The sequence below is a fragment of the Phascolarctos cinereus genome, unplaced genomic scaffold (assembly GCF_003287225.1).
Source record: "Phascolarctos cinereus isolate Bilbo 61053 unplaced genomic scaffold, phaCin_HiC Scaffold_726;HRSCAF=1367, whole genome shotgun sequence".
NCBI classification, from domain to species: Eukaryota; Metazoa; Chordata; class Mammalia; order Diprotodontia; family Phascolarctidae; genus Phascolarctos; species Phascolarctos cinereus.
Genome location: NW_027556098.1, coordinates 221,823,926 through 221,847,533, shown reverse-complemented (window position 1 = coordinate 221,847,533; position 23,608 = coordinate 221,823,926). Strand labels below are relative to the sequence as shown.

At 38.8% G+C, this 23,608-nt stretch overlaps 1 long non-coding RNA gene across 1 annotated transcript in view; it reads left to right on the top strand.

Annotated features, from left to right (window-relative positions):
* Positions 1–22,613, top strand: part of LOC144454424 (uncharacterized) — a 381,737-nt gene extending 359,124 nt beyond the window's left edge. Inside the window, exon 4 of the long non-coding RNA XR_013482757.1 lies at positions 22,547–22,613. This is a non-coding gene — a long non-coding RNA (uncharacterized LOC144454424). The remainder of the gene's footprint in view (positions 1–22,546) is intronic.
* Positions 22,614–23,608: the final 995 nt, after the last annotated feature.

The window sequence follows — 23,608 nt, the reverse complement described above, 5'->3', positions numbered from 1 at the left end:
ACCTGAAAATACTGAACATGTCTTCTGTGTTGTCTGGAAGGCCTGGCAAATACTTTATAAAGCTAAGATTGCTGACCTCAATGTTATCATTTCTATGTCATTTATTGGAAGGGCTGGTGCCAAACATCTGTCCATACTATTTCCTTTTCATTTTTTACCCCAAAAAGTTGAAAAAAATGTCATATATGATAGAATTATTGTAAGGTAGGGACAATTGATAAAATATTTTCTGCTGAAATGGTTTGTGCTTGACATGTACAGCAGCTGGCAAGGTCTCTGACCACGGCCATAAGTATACCCAAAGGGAAAAGCGATGGCCTCACAAGGTCATATCAGGCATTAGCAACAGCTGCGCCCATGGAACAAATCACCATTGCCTGAATCCCTATTATTATACTAAGTGCCCCTATCGATGAAAACAAATCCGCTCAGTCACGGACATACAAAACATTCTCAGACTGACATAGGCAGGACATGCCATCCTCCTTACCTTCCCCAAACATAAGAAATACCCGAGAGTATAAATACACCCAGAAAAAGGATCCCAGGCCACCCCAGTTATGCTATTTCACAACAGGGAAGCTCCTGAATTACCTCTCTCCCTCCCTTTACATTCATTCTCCCTCACACAGTACTGACGTTTATATTTCACTTAAAGGGCAAATGCCAGTTGTATCCTGTTACCCTCTGGCACTTTAATACTCTGCTTCACTATTGTTGCAGCCAATGTGGAAATACCAACGAATTTCTTACAATGGGTTGGGACTTCTCCCTTCCTGGCATCTCAGCTGTGCTTTGCTGCTTTTCCTTTCTATTAAACCCTGTACCTCATCTTAGGATTCTTCCCCCTCCAAGTCTAGAGATGGGACATCTCTAGATACCTTTTAAAACCAATTCATCAGCCCCATAGCAAAGATGGTTTCTATACATTCCCTTAACTCTAGTTGTGATGCTTGAACCCTGCAGTCATTTCAGCCAACTGGCTAAGGTGGGCACTAGATGGCTGGCAAATACCTGTTTTCTCCTTCATTTAGTTTATATAATTAGCCTTTGTCATGCTTTCCAGAGTTCTCCTATCAGCTGCTCTTTTCCCAGTTGATGATCACTGCATGTTTGCCTGCTGCTGGTTTTTCAAATCAATTCTATAAGTGTTTATTGTATCCCCATGCCTATCTATTGGATTTCCACCCATCCTTGAAGATGTGGTTCAAAGGCTGCCTCCCCTGGGAAGCCTCCCCTGATACCTCTAGACACCAAGGATCTTTCCCCTCTTGGACCTAAAAGAACACTTGACATACATCTCTGTTATGCACTTACCATTCATCATTTTGTATCATAGTAAGTTGGGCATTTATTGTAGATTGTGAAATGTATGTCAACATGGATTTTATCACATTCAAATTATGTATCTGCCCCAGCATGAGAAAAAACATAGTATAAATAGACTCTTGGAATTGTCAGAAAGATTCCCTCATTGACACATGGTTTCATGACAATGTGCAAGCCTACTTGAATTCCCTGCTAAAATCCTGCCTTCTGCAGCAGAGGAGTCAAACTCATCGGGTACTGCCTGAGTCAGATTAAAATGTAATTTGGAAACATTTAATAAAATTAATAAAAATACAGTACAACAGAGGTAATGTTAATTTGTGGTTTTCTAAATCAACATACCTCAGAGGTCCATTCTACTTAAGTTTGACACCACCATTCTACAGGAAGCCTTTACTGATCTGCCTTAATCCTAGTTCCTTCTCTCTATTGATAATTTCTGATTTATGCAGTATATAGCTTATTTGTACGTAGCTGTCTGTGCATTGTCTCCTCCATTAGACAATAAGTTCCTTGAGAGCAAGGATTTAATTTTTGCCTTTCTTTGTATCCCCACTGCCTGACACATTGTAGGCAATTGACGTTTATTGACTACCTGACTGACTGACAACCTCAGGCAACTTTCTAGGCCTTTTGTATTTCAACTAAATTGTAGATCTGCCTTGTGGAGGGAATTACCACATAGATGAAATCATAAGCCTTTGAAGGTATTTTCACCCTGCATATAACATAATAGGTACCCTAATGAATCTGTGATCCCATCAATAAAGGTATACCCTCCAGTGGTGTACACTGAAGTTCATCTGTGCCTGGTTGTCCTTGTGTGACTTTTATCCATGTCCTTACACAGGTTCGCCACACTAGATCTACCCCTATGCAAGTGTTCCTCCAACATGAAATCTTGATTCCATCTTTTCCTCTCTCCTCCAACAGATTACCCCCCTAACATCCCCCACCCCCTTATCTTCAGTCTGTCCCTATCTGCTGGTTACTTCACTTATGCCTACAAAAATGCCCAAGTCTCCAGAAATCTTAACTAGATCATACCTTCACTGGGAGATACAATTCTCTTTCCTTTCTTAGCTAAATTCCTTGAAAAAAAATGCTCACTTCCTCCTCTTCCTCTTTTCTGATGTTCTTATAAACTTTCTTCAATCTTATTTCCCAATTCATCACTAGCTGAAATTGCTCCCTGCAAATTACCAATGATCTCTTCATTGCCAAATATAATGACTTTCTCAGTTGTCATTCTTCCTGACCTCTCTGCAGCTTCTGACACTATCAATTACTCTACCATTCTTGGTAACTTTCTCTTCTCTGGGAAGTAATAGCTATCCAACACTTACAGAGCCCTTACTATGTGCCAGGCACTGTGCTAAGTTGTTTGACAATTCTTTATTTGATCCTGTTAGCTCATGGTACTATTCTGTCACCTATCTGACTGATTCTTCTTAATCTACTGTGCTAACTCATCATCCATGATGTGGTCACTACTGTGGATATGCCCCAGGGCTCCATCCTGGACCTTCCTCTCTTTTCTCTCTGTACTTTCTCACTTAGTGACTCTGTCAATTCCCAAGGCTTCATGGTCTATCTCTATGCAGATAACTTCCTGGTAAAGAGATAGATAGATAGATAGATAGATAGATAGATAGATAGATAGATAGATAGATAGATAGCAACAGATACCTATCTGGAATACATATATACACACAGATACATCTGCATATATATTTATACATGTATATGTGTATTTGTATACACACGTGTGTGTGTGTGTGTGTGTGTGTGTGTGTGTGTGTGTGTGTGTGTGTTCTCACTTCAGTTTTACCTCATGAGCTGCCTTTTGGACATGTCAAATAGATATTCCACAGATATCTCCAACTCAACATATCAAAAACAGAATTTATCATCTTTTCCCCAAAACCCACTCCCCTTCCAAACCTCCATCAAAGGTACCACCATCTTTCTAAGTCATTCAAATCACAGCTTTGGTCTTCTTCTTCTTGACACCTCACTCATACCCATCTCACCTACCTCATCCAAATCAGTTGCCAAATCTTGTCAATGCTATCTCTTTTTTTCTCTTCTCTCTCCTCTATTTTTAAAAGTTTTATTGATGTATTTTGTTTTTACTTTACATTTACACTCCCACTTTGTGAGAGGTCTCCTGTAACAAAGTAAGGTAAGACAGTTAAGTAAAACTTGTTGCTCAGTCATTTCAGACTCCTCATGACCCCACTTATGGTTTTCTTAGCAAACATATTGGGGCAGGTGTCCAGTTCATTTTACAAATGAGAAAGCTGAGGCAAATAGGGTTAAGTGACTTGCCCAGAGTCACACAGCTAGTAAGTGTCTCAGGCCAGATTTGAACTCAGGAAGATGAGTTTTCCTGACTCCAGGCCAGGCACTCTATTGATTATGCCACCCAGCTGCCCTTGAGATCCCCATGACTGGAAATCATTAATCAGAGGCTACGTAAACATGCATTTCTTTCTTTATCCCTCATTTGATACTTCCTCCACCCCCCAAGTATGATACAGTAACAGTGACCTCATTGCTGTTCTTCAAGAAGACACCCCACCTTGCATTTTCACTGATTGTCTCCCATGGCTAAAACACTATCCATCCTCATCTCCTCCTCTTAGCTTCTCCGGCTTTCTTTAGTCTCAGCTAAAATTCCACCTTCTATAAGAAGCCTTTCCTAATCCCCTTAGTGCTAGTGCCTTTCTCTGGAAATTACCTCTAATTTACCCTGTATATATTTATATGCACATAGTTGTCTCCTTCATTCCAATGTCAGCTCCTTGATAACAGGGACCATGTTTTGGTCTTTCTCTGTATCTCCAGAGCCTAGCATTGTATCTAATACACAGTAAGCACTTAACAAATGCTTGTTGAATGACTACAGGACTGACTCACTGACTGACTGAAATTTCTTTACCATTGGATTTTATTGAACTGAATCATATATTTTTTTTATTGGCAACTAAACACAGTGGGATCTTGTATTCCCTACATCTTCCTGGCAATTGTGCGTTGATAAAGAGTGTGTGTGCTGTGGAAGACCACTTTCAAAAGCCTATCTATTCCCTCCTAATACCGTCATCAAGGATGCCCTCAATGTGTCTATAGATTACTCTCACAAAAACTTTATATAGATAGGAAAGTAGGCCTAGTAGACACTTAATAATAGTCATTGAATTTATAAATGTGAAGTCCAGTTAACTGTGCCCACAAGATTTATCTTGCCTGAATGGCCATCTGCCTGCTGGGTTAGCAGGATGACTTTGTAGTACATTAGCTCCCCTAAAGGGGATGAGCTTTCCACTGTCACTATGGGCTCCAGGGCAAGGGAACAATGAATCTTTTTTTTTTTTTTAAGGTAAAGTTTAGCAATGGTGTATAGAATGAATAATACATGATGCTGCTGTGGACATTTTTCATTGCCCCTTTTGCAATTAAAAAAATCATCTCATGCCACCAATTGCCAAAGTTATAACAGTAATTAAAATGTAAACATTCATCCTATATAAGCTATGGTAGGTATATATACATACACATACACACACACATGTGTGTGCGTGTGTATGTATATATATATATGCTACGTAATATTGCCTAAAGGTAGCTAGTGGCACAGTAGATAGAGCTTTAGGCCTGGAATAAAGAGAATCTGAATTCACATCTGACCTCAGATATTTGTTAGGTATGTGACCCTGGGCAAGTCACCTAACCTCTGTTTGCCTCAGTTTCCTCAACTATAAAATGGGGAAAAGAATAGCGCTTGCAGAGTTATTGCAAGGATAAAATGAGGAAATATTTGTTTAAAAAAATTAGCATAGTACCTGGCATATAAGAGGTACTACATGACTATTTATTCCCTTCCCACCTTTGTTTTCAAGGATGGCAATGCTGGTGGTAATTGCTACTGCTTGGGTGGGTCTGTAGCTGAAGAGCAAAACAGGACCAATCCTCCTCTTGACACCGTGTACCTGGGGAGACTGGCTAATCGTGTCAGCCATCTTTGGGCCTTTATTTCCTTTTCAATAATATGAGAAGCAAGGACAAAATTATCTCTAGATCCTTCAAGCCCTGATATTCTGTGCTATTTCTTTGTTAGATCCTGGAGCCTATATAACAAAGTAAAACAGTTGAGTAAAACTAGTGAGATGGTGAACTCATCTGAAAGTACATGCAACATTTCACATCTTTAGTACCACCCCATCTATTTTTTAAAATAGTTAACAAAAATCTATTTTCTCTCCTTCCAATCCTCTTTCCCATTTTGAAACCTCTCTCTCCCACCCCACCCCCAAAAAATACAGATTTCTTGTAATAAATATGGTAGTCAAGAAAAACAAAATCCCCCAGTGGCTTTACAGAAATACGTGCCTCATTGTGAACCCTGAATCCATTACATTTTTGTAACATATAGCATGTTTCATCCTTGGTCTTGATGCTGTTGTGGAGATGGGGGTATTCTACAAAAAGATGTGCTTATTTTTGTGAGAATATTTTAAAATTTCATGCCAGAAGGTAAGTAGACATTGGGACAAAGGGACAAAGGGAGTGCCTCCAGAACCAGGAGAAAAAAACTTCTGTTAGAAGAGAAGCCAGCCTAAGAGCTACCTGGAGTACCATCAGTGGTAAATTCTGGCATAATAAATCTAATGTCAGACATTTTAATCCCTGTTGAAAAAAATATTTTTTAATCCTTCTTACCTAATGGGTAGGATTTCTTTCCCTTATGTTTTACTGCAACATTTCTAGGAGAAAAGCAGAACAGAGAAAGACATTCCTATTTCTCCTTTGTTTTCAACAGAAGCCATGTTTTGATGCTGTTTGAGTTTTGTGATTCCATGGTATAGGACAAGGAAGGGTGACTGGAATCTAAAGAGACAAAGTAAAGCTGGTTTTATTGAAGTGAAACACAGTAAGAAAAGGAGTCAAGGACGATGTGGGAGTAGGTCCACCGGGAGCCCAAAGGAGAGGGGCACTCAAACCAGTAAAGCTCAGTGAGTTTTCATGGCATCCTTGTCTAAGTGAGACAGGACCAGGGACTGGGGGGACAGAGGCAAGTAGACTGGACGTGGTGTGCAAATCAATGTTCAGAGCTGGTGCTGATTCATGCTGGGGCAATATCTGTGAGGTTGGTGGAGAGCTGAAAATCAAATTGCCCCCTGGAAAGAAAAGGGCATTTATCCCTTGCCAAAAGCTTTACTTTGACCAGATGACTCAGAGGATTTGCAATTCCCTGGAGCTTCTTGTATTTAGCAAGTCCTAGGAATGGGGGTGTGATGGTAAATGTTTTAGCAACTAACCCTTCTCCCAAAAAAAGTACACAGGACACAACTTTAAATTTAATCTGCATTATTAATATTTTCTCCATAACTTTCTTAATCAACAAAACAAGCGACATCTTGATTTGTAGTGTTTGCCAATTTCCTAGATGTTAATGCTCACACTGAAAATTTAACTTGGAGCTAATAATAATAACAGCTAACATTTACACAGCCCCTGCTATACTATGTGCCTGGCACTACGCTAAGCACTTTACAATTATTATCTCATTTGATCCTTACAACAACCCTGCATGTTAGGTGCTATTATTATTGCTAGAGGAAACTGAGGAAAACAGAGGGTGTAACTTTGCCCAAGGTTACTCCGTTGATAAGTGTCTGAAGCTGGAATGAACTCAGGCCTTCCTGACTCCAGCCCCAGCACTCTGTCAACTGTAACCTCAGCTTCCTAAGCTCTCCACAGCCAGTCTGAGCTGGCTCCAGCACACTCCTGGCTAGGAGGCTGCTGAGAGCTTTGCAGACTACAATAGTAATAGCCAGCACTCATATGGTTATTTAAGTTTTGCAAAGTGCCTTACAGATGTTATCTCATTTTGTCCTCATGATAACCAGGAAGGTAGTTACGATTATAATAATATTATACCCATCTTTCAAACAAGGAAACAGAGTGAGAGGTTAATTGGGCTGTCCAGGATCACACAGCTAGTGTCACAGGCCAAATTTGAACTCAGATCTTCCTGACTCCAACTTCAGTTTTCTGTTCACTGTGCCTGTCCAGCACTTTTGCTACCGGTTTGCCATGTAGCTACCTATACCAGGAATAGACTCAAAGAGCCAACTTTACTTGTCTTCAAAAAAAAAAAAGAAAAAAGAAAAATGCCCATGATTTCAGTACATCTCCAGACCCTTGCATTTCCAGGGGTGGGGCCACATTTGTTCTATGAAGTTTGGATTCAGTCAAAAGGCCACACTTGAGAACCTAGAGAGCCACATGTTCCCCACAACCGGTAGACTCTGCAGGTCTTTGATAATGCTACAGGATAGGACATTTTTCAGGCAATTGTGTTAAAGCCTAATATATTAAATAGTATAGCATTTAATTACTGTTCAGTTTCTGATTTTGACAGCTTGCATCTGAACATTCTGAAAAATAGAACATCTTTAAAGTTTTCCAGATCTTCCCTTTCTGTCCCTTTTCTAACACTTTTTCTAACCATCCACATCAGCAAAAAGGCAGTAGTAGTCAACTCAAAAGGGAAGAAGTCAGTGCACTCTCAAAGGCTCGACTGGTGAAGCTGGTCCTGGATTTTACCAAGTTATTTCACAAATTCATTTACTCCAATGGTTCATCTGAAATCCAACTCAAGTTTGATATCATTTGGCTGAGTTTATTGGTCTGATAGGTAGCCCAATAGTGATATGTTCTCTCCCAAGAGATCTTTGCCCCCAATATAAGGGAGAAATAAAAGATACTTTGATTGCCTGTGCAGAACCTCCCTGACTAGCAGGTAAATTCCCACTGGGGCCCATTCTCAACATGAGGAGTGCTTTTCACATTCCAACTCAGGAAGTGTAGAATTATAATAAGAGAGTCAGAAGAGAGTGGGTAAACAAAATTGGAACGAAGGAAAGGTAGGTTATATGAGAAATAGGTATTACTACCAGAGAACAAGAAATATGCATTAAGTAGCTACCACATGTGAGGAACTACACAGGATACTGGCATAGGTGGAGAAGAAAGAGGTCAAAAAGAAAAGTAAGACACTAAAGAAGCAGCCAGGATAAAAGGAAAAATGTTAAAATGGATATATATGGTATTTTTTGTAAATGGCAAGCCAGTACATATAGAAAGATATTATGATATTGATTTTTATTTATGAGAAGATGTTTTTGTTTAGTCATTTTTCAGTCGTGTCTGACTCTTTGTGACCCCTTTTGGGGTTTTCATTGCAAAGATACTAGAGTGGTTTGCCATTTTCTTCTCCAGATCATTTTAACAGATGAGGAAACTGAGGCAAACAGGGGTGATTTGTGCAGGGTCACCACTACTAAATGTATGAGGCCAGATGGATGAGTTTCCCTGACTCCAGGCCCAGAACTCTATCTGCTGCACCACCTAACTTCCCTATGAGAAAATAGTGGGGCATATAAGTGAATAAGATGGCCTGGAAGTAGGAAGCCAAGTGGCACTGATTTGACTCTATTATCTGTTCATAGCTTGGAGTGAAGGATGGACATGAGCATGGATAACTCTTTGCTCCTATTTGTATAAATGTGCTTATATCATATAGGAATGTTTTACCACTTCATTAGTGACATATTGAATGATGAAAACAGCTACAGAATATCCAGGTTGGAAGGGACTTTGAAAAACATCTAGTCTAACCCATTCCTGTACAGATATCTGCTCTCCACCATCACTGACAAGTACTTCTCCAGCTTAAAGATTACTGATGTTGGGGAATCTCTCTGGCTTTCATTGATTGACCAATTGAGTCCCAGCCCGAACCTATACTACTCATTGTTTGGGTCTTGATGGCTTAGAGTAGGTGTAAATAGCAATTGCTTTCTGTTCTGACCAGGAACTCTGAGGGTCTTCCCCTCCCAGACTGATTCTTTGCATGGTGAACTAAGCCATCTTTTGTCTCAGATCTTATCTAGCCTTTAACTATTGAATAGGCTTTGCCTCAGACAAACTGAGACCTGGGAACCTTAGCTTAAAAAGGCCAAGGTCTCCTACTGCTCCCTGGACCATTGCATTGACTCATTGTCTTGACTTACATCTTGCCACGGGACTCCAGTGACTCTGGAGGAGAGAGTGAGGTTGATAACTTTGTTCAGCTCTGCTTCATTTAGATCCAATTTACTGAAAAGTCAAGACATCACCTTCCTGATGCAATTGGTCCTCTTTGAGGATGAAGGACAAACAACAAAACAACAACTAATGTTGGGAAAGTATTTTACAAAGAATAATTTACGTATGCTATCTCTTTTGATCCTCACAACGACTGGAGGAGGGGGAGTACTATCATCATCTTCAGCTTTTAACTAAGGAAACTGAGTCTGAGAGAGGTTAAGTGACTTGTTTGAGGTCACACAACTAGTAAGTGCCCAAGGTAGGATTTGAACTAAGATCTTCCCTGACTCTAAATCTAGCATTCCATTATGTCACCTAGCTGTGTACCAGACACTACTCATGGCTCCCCAAACCAGCCCAAACTTTGGGACTTCTCTAACTATTGGGAAATTTTTCATTATATTTAACCAAAATCAGCCCATCTACAACTGACTTATTCTCATCCTCCTAACGATTGTTTACCATTTGACCCTGTTGACCACTCCATGATAATACTCTGTTTGGTTCTCCTTTTATCTGTATGATTACTCTTTCTTAACTTCCTCTGCTTTATTTCCCCTAAGCCTAAGTGCCCTCCAAGGCTCTGCCCTTGGTTCTTTTTCTCTTCCTCTCTTTTCTAATCCTTGTCAATGTTATCCATTGGCATTGCTTCAATTTGCAACTTTATTCTTTTATCCACCAATAGTATATAGTTATATATTCAGCCCTAATCTTCTCTCTGAGCTCTAATCTCACATCTCCTGCATGCTGAATAACTTTGCCTGGACATCTCATTGATGCCAAGAAATGCCCAAAATTGAATTCATCTTCTTACTCTATTATCCTGCCCCACCATGAGCTTTCTTATTTCCACTGATGGCATTACAATTTTCTATGTCACCCAGGCTCTAAATCTTGAGTCATCTTTGACTCTCTTTCCCTGCCCCCTTACTTCTTACATCCACTTTATTGCTAAATGCTATCAATTCTACACCAACATATCTTTCACATTTATCTTTTCCACCATACTTACCCTGCTACTACATGCACTCATCACCCATTGCCTGAAATAAAATAAGCTTCCTCTCATAGAGGTTGCACAGTGGTGACAATGTCACTGCTACCCCTACACCACAACATACAAACTCGCAACTCTTCAATTGCTTTCTACCACATTTAGGATAAAATAAAATTACTTAGCACAAAATTTAAGGCCCTAGGCAATCTACTGTAGCCTCATCCTACCTTCACAGCTTTATTTCCTGCTCCTTCCTCCCCATTCTATATCCCCCAACCAAATGTAACTCCTTGATACTGCTAGAATTCTCCTTTCTCCTCCAATTTCCATACATTTGTGTAGACCATCCTTCATGTCTGGAACATACTCTCTTTTCATCTCTATGCATTGAAGTCTTGCTTTCTTGTTGCTTCTTCTTCCATCAAAATTTCCTTGATCCTGCAATTAAAAATTATCTTTCCTTCCTCAGATTTTCATATACCCTCTGTCCTTGTTATCCCCCAAGTAGACTAGAATGTTAAATTTTAGAACATGTTTATATGTCATATCACCTTATTAAGTCATACACTCTTCTTAGGAAGGAACTGTGTTCATTTGTGTTTCATTTGTACATTCCCTGAGCCTCATACCATGCCTGGAACATAGTAAGTATTTAATAAATGTTGGTTGAGTTAAATTGAATGTCATAACCAAAAATGTATTCAGCTGCAAGTTCCACAGTTTCTAGTGTGCCAGTCTCTGCTAATCCAACTGAATCCATCTAATCTCAGGGGATATACAGGCTTCCTTGCAAATCCACAAAAAAAAAAAACACTTTCTTTGAAATCCACAGGTCCTTTGCCCATTTGATACAGTATCAATCAAAATCAAATACCAGTAATCACAGACTTAACCCTCCTGAAGTCATACGGCAAGATTCAGGAATGGGGTATAAGTTTTTCTTCCTTAAGTGCAGATCTGACTATAACACTACCTTATTCAATAAACGGGTTTTTTTAAATTTATTTCATTTCTAATTTCTGGAATAAAATGAGCATTTCCATAACATAGTACAATAAAAAAGATGATTGCACATGAAACTGCAAATCTACCATGCACAACTTCCTATTCCTTTCAAATATACAACAAATTTTTTTCCTTTTTTTCTTCCCTACCCCTCCCTGTTCTAGAGACAGCTACCATTAGACACAAATAAGTATATACATGAAAAATTGTTCTAAAACCATATCATACATATTTCTATTTTCTAGTACTTTCTCTAGATGCAGATATTTCTTCATATGTCCTTTAGAGTTAATTTTGGTATTTATAATAGTCAAAATAACTTATTCACTCAAAGTCATTTTAAAAACATTATCGCTATTGCTGTATACAATGTTCTCTTGGTTCTGCTCATTTCACTCTTCATTATCAAAGGCTGCTTATTGCCTCTAGGATCAAATATAAATTCTCCTATTTAGCATTAAAAACTCTTTTCATCCCCCACAGACAAGTGATCAAAGCATATGAACAAACTGTTCTCAAGAGGATTGCAAATTATTGATAACTATATGAATATACTCCAAAATCATTAATCATAAGAAAATGCAAATCAAAACAATCCTGAGCTTTTCCCTCAGACCCAGTAAACTGGAAAAGATGACAAAAGATAGAATAGTCAATATCATAGGAACTGGGGAAAGATAGGTACAATAATTCATTGTTGATAGAGCTTTATATGAATCAATACAACCATTTTGGAAAACAATTTGTAATTATGCAAATAAAATGATGAAAATGTCCATACCATTTGTCCTGGAGATTCCACTACTAGGCACATACCTGAAGGAGGTCATTGACAAGAAGAAAGTCCTCATATAGACCAAAATATTTATAGCAGCATTTGACATTGATTAGGGAATAGCTAAACAAATGGTGGGGGCAGCTAGGTGGCTCAGTGGATAGAGTGTCTGGTCTGCAGTCAGCAACGCATCTTCCTGAGTTCAAATCTGGCCTGAGACATTTACGAGCAAGTCACTTAACTCTATTTACCTCAGTTTCCTAGTCTGTAAAATGTGCTGGAGTAGGAAATGACAAACCATTCTAGTATCTTTGCCAAAAAAATTCCAAATGGGGTCACAAAGTGTCAGACATAACTGAAAAATGACTGAAAAACAAATGATTCTAGGTGAATCTAGTGGAATATTACTGTGTTGTAAGAAATCAAAAATGTCATGAAGAGAAGCATGGAAAAAAGACAAAAAAGACTTTTGGTAATAGCAATGTATGCACATGTGTGTGTGTGTTTTAATCATGGTTTGCTTTTGTAATGAGAATGAGTACAGAATTCTCAAGAACAACCAAGCATCTGAATAACCATCACCTCCTGGAAGGCTGTATTCCCCATTCTGCACTCTACAGTCTGGCTAAAGTGGCCTTCATGCTGCTCCTCACATATGGCACTCTATCTCCCAACTCAGTGACTTTGTTCAGGCTGTCCCCCATGCCTGGAATTTATTCCATCCTCTCCCCTGTGTCTTAGAATTTCTGTACTCCTTCAAAATTCAGTTTAAGTGCTAACTTCTACATAAAGCATTTCCTGATCCCCTTACTTACTATGGCCCTTCCCCCAGCCCCATAAAAAAAGAAAATTGCCTTTGTTTTATTTTGTATCTACTTACATGCACATGTCATCTTTCTTGAGAGCAGAGACTATTTGTTTTTCTTTTTTATGCCCATTGCTAGCACAGTGTTTGGCTCACAGAAGTCTCTGAATAATCAATGAGCACAGGAACATGGATTTAGACCTGAAAAGAACTTTAGAGGGCATCTAGTCCAATATTTTCATTACAGATGAGAAATCTGAAGCACAGGAAAGTTAAATGACTTTCCCAAAGGCTCCCAGATAGAAAGTTTCACGAATCTGATTTGAGCCCAAGTACTCTGACTCTAGGGCCAATGTTCTATTCGCAGGGCCATACTCCTCATACATTCATTTATTCATTCATTCATTCATTCATTCATTCATTCATTCATATGGTAGCAGAGAACTCTCAGAATTCTCTGCCTTTTGACAAATCTTGGACTGATTGTGCACATTCAGGCAAGGAGACTAAAGACTTGAATCTGGATCATGAGTCAAGACTCTAATGCAACCATATGTCATAGAATCAGGATTAATTTATATTTAACAATTCTCTGGAGATGTATCTCTAGGGCCAGAGTAAAATGGAGAGTTAAAATCATTATCAGGATAATGGATAATTCAGGTAATTATTTGCGTAGATTATCTAGGACCAAAAAAAAAAAAAGAGCCCACTCTTCAGAAAAAGGAAAAAAAACACTAGAACATTTCATCTTTTTCAACTCATTTTACCTCTGAGCTTTTTAATATAAAATAAGAATTCTATTATTTCTTTTTAGCCAAAAGTCACTTACACTAAATCATGTTCAGTTTTGGGTACCATATTTTAAGAAGGACATTGATGAGCTATAGGTGGCTAGAATGATGCCAAAACTGAGCTGTGAGAAGATCTGTTAGAGGAAGTGGAGCCATTTAGTTTGGAGAAGAGAAGGTACAGGGAGGGCAAGATAAATATCTTCATGCAACCCTACTTTCACCAAAGCCTGGGTGGTTTTACTGTCCATAGAGATGGTCAGAAAAACCATCTCAGGCTTGGGCAGAAGCTGAGTTACATTCAAATATCTGAAGAGCTGTAATGATGAAGAGGTGTGTTAAAGCCCTCCTTCTAAGGTTATCTCCAATTTATTCTGCCTATATCTTGTTTATAGGTAGTTGTTGGCAAATTGTCTTTCCCTGTAAGGAATAGCTTTCTATGGATTAGAACTATCTAGAAGTGGATCCAACTGGGCACATAGTAGGTGCTTCATAAATGCTTGTTGAGGGGCAGCGAGCACCGGCCCTGAAGTCAGGAGGACCTGAGTTCCAATCTGGTCTCAGACCAAACACTTGACACTTACTAGCTGTGTGACCCTGGGCAAGACACTTAACCCCAATGCGAAAGAAAGAGAAAGAAAGAAGAGAAAGAAAGAAAGAAAGAAGAAAGAAGAAAGAAAGAAAGAAAGAAAGAAAGAAAGAAGAAAGAAAAAGAAAGAAAGAAAGAAAGAAAGAAAGAAAGAAAGAAAGAAAGAAAGAAAGAAAGAAAGAAAGAAAGAAAGAAAGAAAGACATAAATGCTTGTTAATTGGTTGTTTGACTGATTGTTAAGTAGTGAGGGCCCATCACTGGAGGTGTTCAGACAGAAGCTGGTTGCTCACATAGGGGGATGCCATCAAAAGCATTCCTGCCTACCTATGGGTTGGACTAGATACCTTCTGAGGACCTTCCCAAACCTGAGATCATCCTATCTAGAAGAATACACCAATAGGGTAAGGATTATGTTTTATATCTGTCTGCCACCTAGTACCTAGCACAATGCCTAACACAGGCTCACTTTATACATTGTCTGAGTTTGCTGGATAAGTGTTCGATGCATCATTTTGCTTCTTCATAATAATTCTAGGCCTGTTTGCATTTTTAGTAGAATATTTTTGTTTTCAAACGTCTTTTAGAATGCAGAAAACTGCACCTGCTGCAATATATCTGTATCTTCTCAAAAGACTTCCCAGGGTGCTTCATGATTTCCTTCCCCCTTGACAAAATTCTCCTGATCAGATCCAGGCTGCCTATTAAGAGTTCTGTATATAGAAGCATTGAAAAGTCAGAGATTTATTTATACATCTGGGCACAAGCAAGATAACTGATTTCTGGGTAGGAAAAATATCAAGATCATTTATGTTGTAAATAGCCATTGCCTGTGAGTTGTATTTAACAGATGAAATTCCCTGCAGTGCCCAAGAACATCAGGATATCTGTGAACTGTTACCATGCACCAGGCAGACAGAGGTAGAGTAGGGCCCAGGGTAATGGAGTTGAATCCTTGCCAGACAGTCCAAGATTTTTGCAGAAACGAATTAACAACAGTGTCACAGACTTGTAGCTTGCTGGAGATGTTGCTGTGGACATTCATCTAAAAAAACGAGTATGTTGATGACTGAACCCCTATGGCTTTTCAAATGAGTACCTAGTCCCCCTTTCAGCCTCTGTCATTCCAAGACTGCAGGCCTGACACTGTGCTGGAGATCCCAGGGACTTCATCTGCTCTAACTTTAAGGATGATTTTACCTTTTAAAAAGTTTTGTCTCCTCCATTGGTACAGCAGCATCTTAGACATGTCAGCTGAGAAATCATTTGCAAGCCCGGGAAATAAAATCCATCACATTTTTGCTCTGTATAGAAAAGAATATCTAACAGACTGTTTAATTTGACAGCGAATATGAGTGGCTTGCTGATGAATTGCTTTATCTCCTTACATTACTGGGAGACAGCTGATAAAAATGTCTTCATATATTATCATTAACAGTGGGATTTTTTAGGAGGTGGTGATAGCCTGTGGATAAACCAAAGAATTAAGACCACCTCACCCTCCATCAGTACGCAGATTAATCATTTGTTATTAAGGGGAAGTTCAGGGAAATTAGCAATCTCTGCGAATGATCTGCTTTTAACATTAGATTGTTAATTTATGAATAATGGACCTAAAAACCCTCAATTCTCTGCTGCAATAATATGTTTACAGTAAATGAGACATTAACCTTTTGAAAACTCTTTCCTGGAACCCTAAAGGCAAAAAAAAAAGCTTAAAAGAGACTTTTGGTAATGGCAAAGTGTGTGTGCGTGTGTGTGTGTGCGTGTGTGCGTGTGTGCGTGCGTGCACGTATGTAACCTTGGTTTGCTTTTGTAATGTGAATGAGTACAGAACCTCTGAGAATAACCAATCATTTAAATAATCCTCACCTCCTAGAGGGCATATCAGAACATCAGCTCCACCAGGTTCCAAGCATGATTTCTTGGTGTTAGATGGATGATCCAGGTTGCTTTGTGTTATGAATTCTAATGCACAAAATTCCAACACCTGTTTTGTTAAATAGGAAAAGTCTTGAATTGATAACAAGGTCATACCCATGGAAAATGGGAATCGTTCTGACGGCTTGTCACTCAGAGCTGTCATGCTTTCTTTTCCCTCCTTTCAATAAGCTTTAGTTTTTCTCTTTTTCCTTTAAAATTTTTTTTTAGAAAGTAGCATGTCAGAATTATAAATGGCAAAACCTAGCATAGAGACAATATCCTACCTTGCTTACAGAAGGCAGACTTAAGCTATACTGTTCTTATTCCATGTATGATATTGATTTAATTCTGTGACAGTTTTCTAATTGTAGCCACACAGTCTACACCAATCACCTTCATGTCTTCAAGGAGGTGTCCATAGATGGATGTAAGTTAAGGCACCATTACACCCTAAAACAGACAAAACTGACAAAGTATCTAATATTTCCCACACACAGGTGCACACTGCTGAGCTCAGACTCTCACAACCCTCATTCTTTCACAAGAGAGAGAAAGAATACTCAAACACCTTTAAGGAAATAGACTTTAGTCATCCTATGGTTTTGCACTGGGGAAAAGAAAACAAAAAAGGGAAAGGGACAGGAGAGTGCATATCAGTCTTCCCTGAAGCAAAAAGGGATCTTAGGGAATCAATGGTTCTGATCCTTCTATTCCCCCTAAAATCTTCAACAGCTTCCCCTTGCCCTTCTACTAAAGCTAAAATGCCAAAACTTCTGGTATCCAATTTTCTCCACAATATGATTCGAATCTGTCTTATCCATCATGATTCCCCTACATGCAGACCATGCTATAGTCAGACTGGACTGCCCACAGATTACTGAATGCCTAGAACTTTCCCACCTCTTTGCCTGTGTTCCATGCTGTTCCCTTCACCTGAAATACCTCCCAACTCATATGGCCAAATGAAATGCTCTCCTTCCTTATAATAATAATGGTGATGGTGATGATGGCAATAATGAGAATAATTTTGATAGCTTACATTTATTTGGTATTTTATGTTATTTTATTTGATTCCCCCCAACACCTCTTTAGAATAGGTGCTGTTATCATCCCCATTTCATGCATAAAGAAAAGGAAACAGAGAGAGAGAGAGAGAGAGAGAGAGAGAGAGAGAGAGAGAGAGAGGCAGAGACAGAGACAGAGACAGAGACAGAGACAGAGACAGAGACAGAGACAGAGACAGAGAAAGAGAAAGAGAGAATTAAGTACCCTGGCCAGAATTACACCGCTAGTAAGTGACTAAAGCAGGTTTGAACTTTGGTCTTCTTAGCCCAGATCCAATACCACCTTCTCTATGAAGTCTTCCCTATTCCCCCATAAAACTTAACCCCCTACCCCATTTATGTTCTACTATTATGGCAATCATTATATTCTTGTTCTATGGACATTAATGTGCTTGTCTTGTCTTTTCTAGAAGAACATATTGCCATAAGGGTGATTGAGGACTGTGTCCTCCATTTGTATACTGCATAGTATCTAGCTCAAAGTAGCTACTCAGTACATTTTATTTGTCAAATGGAATGGAATAGAATATGGGGCTTTGTTTATAATTTCAAAACCATAGACTTTTGAAATTAGAAGAGACTGTACACATAATGAAATACAACTCACTCTTTTTACATATGAGAACATTGAGGCTGAAAGAGATTAGATGATTTGCCCAAGGCTACACAGATAGTTGGGCAACTGGGTGGTTTGGTGGATAGAGCACCAAGCCTGAGATCAGGAAGACACATCTGGCTGAGTTCTAAATATGGCCTCACACTTCCCAGCTATGTGACCCCGGCCAAGTCACTTCATCCTGTTTGCCTCAGTTTCCTCATCTGTAAAATGAGCTGAAGAAGGAAATGGCAAATCATTCCAGTATCATTGCCAAGAATACCCCAGCTGAGGTCACAAAGAGTCAGAAATGACTAGAAGTACTGAATATCACCACCTAACTCATTAGAAACATAGCCAATGCTATAACCCAGGTTACCTGTCCTAAGTGCAGTGCTCTTTCCACTAGGCTGTATCACTTATCCTCATTTGGTTGGTGAAATATGCAAAGAAAATTTGTGCTACAATGGGTTCTACTTACTTAGAGTTTGTTTAGCCTAAAGGTTCACTTTAGGGATTACATTTTTGATTTAACTTATTGAAAGCAGATACTTTGTAGTATGAATAGTGTGCTGGGCCTAGAATTGGAAGATCTGAGTTCACACCTAGCCTCAGACACTATAACTCACTGTAGGACCTTAGGCAAGTGACAATCTCAGTGTGCTTCAGTTTCCTTGGCTGTAAAATGGCGATAATACGTAGAACCGAAACCTCCAGGATTGTTGTATGGATAAACTGAGATAATATTGGTAAAGCACTTTGCATAGCACCTGACACATAGTAAGCACTTAATTTGCTTCTAAACTATTACCTAATATACAAGAATGTTTCCCTAAACTTAGTCCTGAGAAATACCAGACAAAGTGGGTCAAGTCTTTCCAGGACAGACAGCAGAATCAGGCATATACTGTTTGTAAATTTTTTTTCATTCTTGCTACAATGTCCCAGTGAAAAATCTCTTGCTTCCATCTCACATCCTAGCCTGAGCTAGGGCAAGTTACATAGACTCTTGAGACTGAATAAATTCCCCAAGGTCAGACAGTGACAGCTTTCTTCACCCATTATCCAGTGTTCTTTCCACCAAAAGCTGCCTTACTGGTCTATTATAAAAATATAGTGAAGGCAGTTTTATGCCATTTTTAATTTGTGATGGAAATCTCCAAAAAATAGTTGTTTTTAAGAATTAAAAAATACTGCATTTATTGTAGTTGAAAAACAGCATTGAGGATCTTAAGTAAAGTAGTATTTAAAGCCAAACTCAGCAAATAAAAATCTTGAATGAAGGTTTTGTTTTGTTTTGTTTTGTTCTGTTTTTGAGACAAGGCAATCTCTTACTCATAGTGAAATCGTAATAACAATAATTCTTGAAATCAGCAAATGTCTGGTCTGTGCCTTATTTGCAAACATTGGAAGTTCTAACCAAGAATCCATCCACCGGGACTTTTCCTGCTGAATGTGTCTAAATAATTACTTAGTTCTTTAAGAGAGACTAGGGAGTCGATAAAATATCATTGCTATTCTGTTGAAGATGGGAACTAAATAAAAATGTGGGGTTTTTTAAACAAAGAATTTTCTATAAGAAGCAGGTTTTTTATGAGTCTTTTGTTTTTCTATATGTTTTTACTCAGTGTTATTTCCCAAAATCTATACTCTAGATAGTTAAGTTTCCTTAGGAAAGTCATTTAACCTCCTCAGGTCTCAGAGTCCTCATCTACAAAATAAATAGTTTGGACTAGATGGCCTATGAAGGCCCTTTGAGTTGTTATCTGTGATCTTCTGTGATCCCATGATCCCACAGTTCTCCTCCCCTGTATCTGAACAGGAATCTCACCCTAGCCTCATATCTCTTCTCTTCATTTTGCTTCCCAAGCATGTTTTTACCACTGTCTCTCTACTACAAGTTACAATTCCTCTATCCCAATATATGGTTTCCTAAATGAATCCTGGAATACACCAGTTTTAATTCAGGTAGGTTAGAAAAATAATAATGAAATTGTTGTGGTGAACCATTCCTTTGAACCATGTCTACACTGGCAAAGAAAGCCTATATACTGAGTGTCAGTTTTAAGGCAATGGAATATAATTGCTTCTTTGAGAAGGAGAGGCTTTTTGCCCCAAGGACGTCAGTGGCACTGTAAAATGTGATAATCAGTTATGGACACAAAACCTGAGCCCCAGTTTCCAGACATGGCCTGACTGACATTAGTGTTTGTAAAAAAAAAATTTAACAGCATAGGAAGGTGAATAATCAGATTCAATTTTTAGCAAGGCAAAATGGGGTTCCTTCACAGTGGGCAATTTTCAGGTATAGATTCATCAGTCTGAGTGGAATGTGATATGATTTTATTTGTGTGACCAATAGGTATCATCACTGTGGACAAGATTTGGCTAAATACTTGCTCTTTTTAATTTCCCTGGATAGCCCACTGCAGGAAGAAAGAGGCCATGACCTCTTACTGGTCTACACCCTCACTCCATCCCTCCCTTAAAAATAGGAAGTGCCACCAGTCAAAGCCCCAAGTCTGATTACCACAATAGCTCCTTTTCTAAAGTGCCAGATCCAATTAACTTCTTCTTTGGGGAAAATTTATTTTTAAAATTATTAACTAACATCATCACCATAAATTTTTCTTACACATAAAGCTCATGGAGTCCCTTAGTTAAGGCACAAACCCTAAATTTTTAGAGAGATATTTAAATCTCTAACCTGGTTAAATTCTTTGTATTTCCAGCTAGTGTCCTTCATTTGCCTTCCCTATCACAGAATTAATATACAGACGTGTATCGCAAAACAATTATGATGATTGTTGTTGTTGTTATTGTTTTAATATGAAACAAAATCAAGAAACAGAAGGAACATACGAGATTGTAATAAAAATCAAATAGAAGTGCCTGCAAGCCCGGGGTGGGGGGGTGGGGGGACACGGGGAGGAAGGGGGAGAGATGGAGGGAAATTAAACCTTTTGTGACTTTTCTTCAGGTCCCAAAGTGATAGCGACAAATGGCAACCTTACTTAGTTCTCTGTTCTGTAGATAGAAAGCTTGGCCACTGAAGCCAAGCAGCCCCACTTAGTCAATACTCTTTAAAAAAAAAAAGCTTGTTTTTTGCTGATACCTTATTGTTTTGATATCATATTCATTTTTAATGTCTTCTCCCCCTCTACACAGAAAGCCATCCTTCATAACAAAATTTTAAAATAATAATTAGCTTTTATATAGCACTTTAAGTTCCACAAAGTATTTTACAAACTTTATCTCATTTTATCCTCTATTATTAGCCCTATTTTACAGATCAGGAAACTGAGGCAGACAGTGCTTAAATGACTTGTCCAGGGTGACACAGCTAGTTAATTCCTGGGTCTAGATTTGAACTCAGGTCTTCCTGACTCCAAGTCCAATGTTCTGTCCACTATACCACCTAGTTGCAAAAGAAAAAGAAAGCAGTAGAGGAAAATACTCAAAAATTATCCAGCATCCATTTCCCCCCTCCTTTCTACCTCTTCTCATCTATTGACTAAAAAAGATACGGATAGATGATAGAAAGAAAGAATTGTAGAATCCGTATCACTTAAGTATGATCAAGCAAAACAGTTCCCTACATGAATATGTGTCCCATTTTATTGCATATTTGTCCATCATCTATCTATCACAAAGCAGGTAGCATTCTTCTCTGTCAATCCTCTAGAATCTTTGTCAATAATTGAGTCGAGCACAGACCTTAAGCCCTTCTTCTTGGAATCCACACTGCAAGTTGCCTGAAGGGACCTTATTATCATCGCGTTGCCATAGCTGTTCCCAATGAAAGGATGTTCCCTTTACCTCTATTCCTCAGACTCATACAAAACTCCCGGCATGACTCAAGTCCAAAGTCCAGCTCAGTGCTCACAATAAATCCAACCTCTACCAGGTGAAAGGAATACTACCCCTCCAGGACTACAATTCCCAGGATTCTTAATTAAGGTTTCGGAAGTTTTTTCTTGACCCACATGAGAAGCCCAAATCCCAGTTTTGCTTGAGTCTACACAAACACACACACACACACACACACACATGCGATATTGCCATTTTTACTACTGTTGTACAAATCATGTTTACAATTTTCTTTAGTTGGGTGGGAAGAGCAGGGGAGTTCGCAATTTTCAACAGCAATAAGAAAACAAATAGGGTCTCTGATCCCTGGGGATTTTGAATAATCTGCTTTATTATGCCAGCATAAAGCACCTTAATTTGCTAGTTTATCATTTTCTTGTGATTACAGACATTAAAAAGACATTTTCTCCTTAATATTCCCAACTGGAGCACATTTGAATTGTTTACCTCAATGTGCTTATTCTTCCTTCTTTCATGTGTATAGAAATCAGTCTAAATTCTGAGTACGTCTAACTCAATTCTTTTCTATAATTTAATAAGACCTGGACCAAGTTTTAAAATAGTTTGCTGGTAAATTCTGCGTTGCACAACAATATCTCATTCTTAATAGTTATTGTGTTCTAACTCATTTCCTACTTTTGATAGGGTTACTGGACTGGTAGATCAAGAGAGTCCTGGTAGATTAACGTGTGCCAGGATTTCATCAAGGTACGTGAACAATTATCTCATGATATCTTTGTAGATGATATGGAGAAATTTGAGTTGGATGAGAGTACAATGAGGAGGATTCTTAGCTGGTTGAATTACTGTACCCAATGTGTGCCTGTTAATAGATTGATGTCAGCTTGGAGGTAGGTCTCTTGGGATGCTCTACGGAGTTTAGTCTTTAGCCTTATCCCGTTCATCAAATTGGTGAAATACAGAAAAGTCATGCTTATCTGAATTGCAGGTAACACAAAGCTGAAAGGGATAGTTAATATGATAAATGACAGAATCAAGGTTCACAGTGATTTTAACAGGGTAGATAAATGAGTGGAAACCAACAAGATGACATTTAATAGGGATAAATGTAAGTTCCTGCATGTAGACTCAGGGAAAAATCCACTACAAGATGGCAGAGACCTGGTCTGGCAGAAGTTCATGTGAAAAAGCCCTGGAGATCTGAGGTGACCACAAGTTCAAGATGAGCCAACAGTATGGCAGAGTTGCTTGAAAAAATATGAAGCTAATAATGTTAGGTTGTTCTTATATTATTATCTTGATCAAGGAAATAGTAATACACTGTACTCTGTTCCATTAAGACCTCATTTAAAACACTGGATTTCAGTCCCAAGTGCTGCATTTTAAAGGAGACTAACAAAATAGAGAGACATGAAAAAGGACAAGGAAAGTGAAGGTTTGGGAAACCATGGAATGTGAGGAATGATTAAATGAACTGGGATGGTCTAACACAGAGACTCTCTGCTCCCCCCCCCAAACCTTCCCTGCAGCCCTGAATTTGCCTCTAAATTGCTACCTTGCTGCCTTATTATGGCTGTTTTTCTTGATTCCCTAAACTTTTCACTTTGGGGCCAGGCTCTCTCCTGTATGTTTTAATGATTTCATTAGATTAGTTTCCTAGGCAGCGAGGTGGCACGGTAAAGAGAGTACTGGGCTTGGAGTCATGAAGACCTGAGTTCAAATTCATCCACAGACACTGACTGTGTG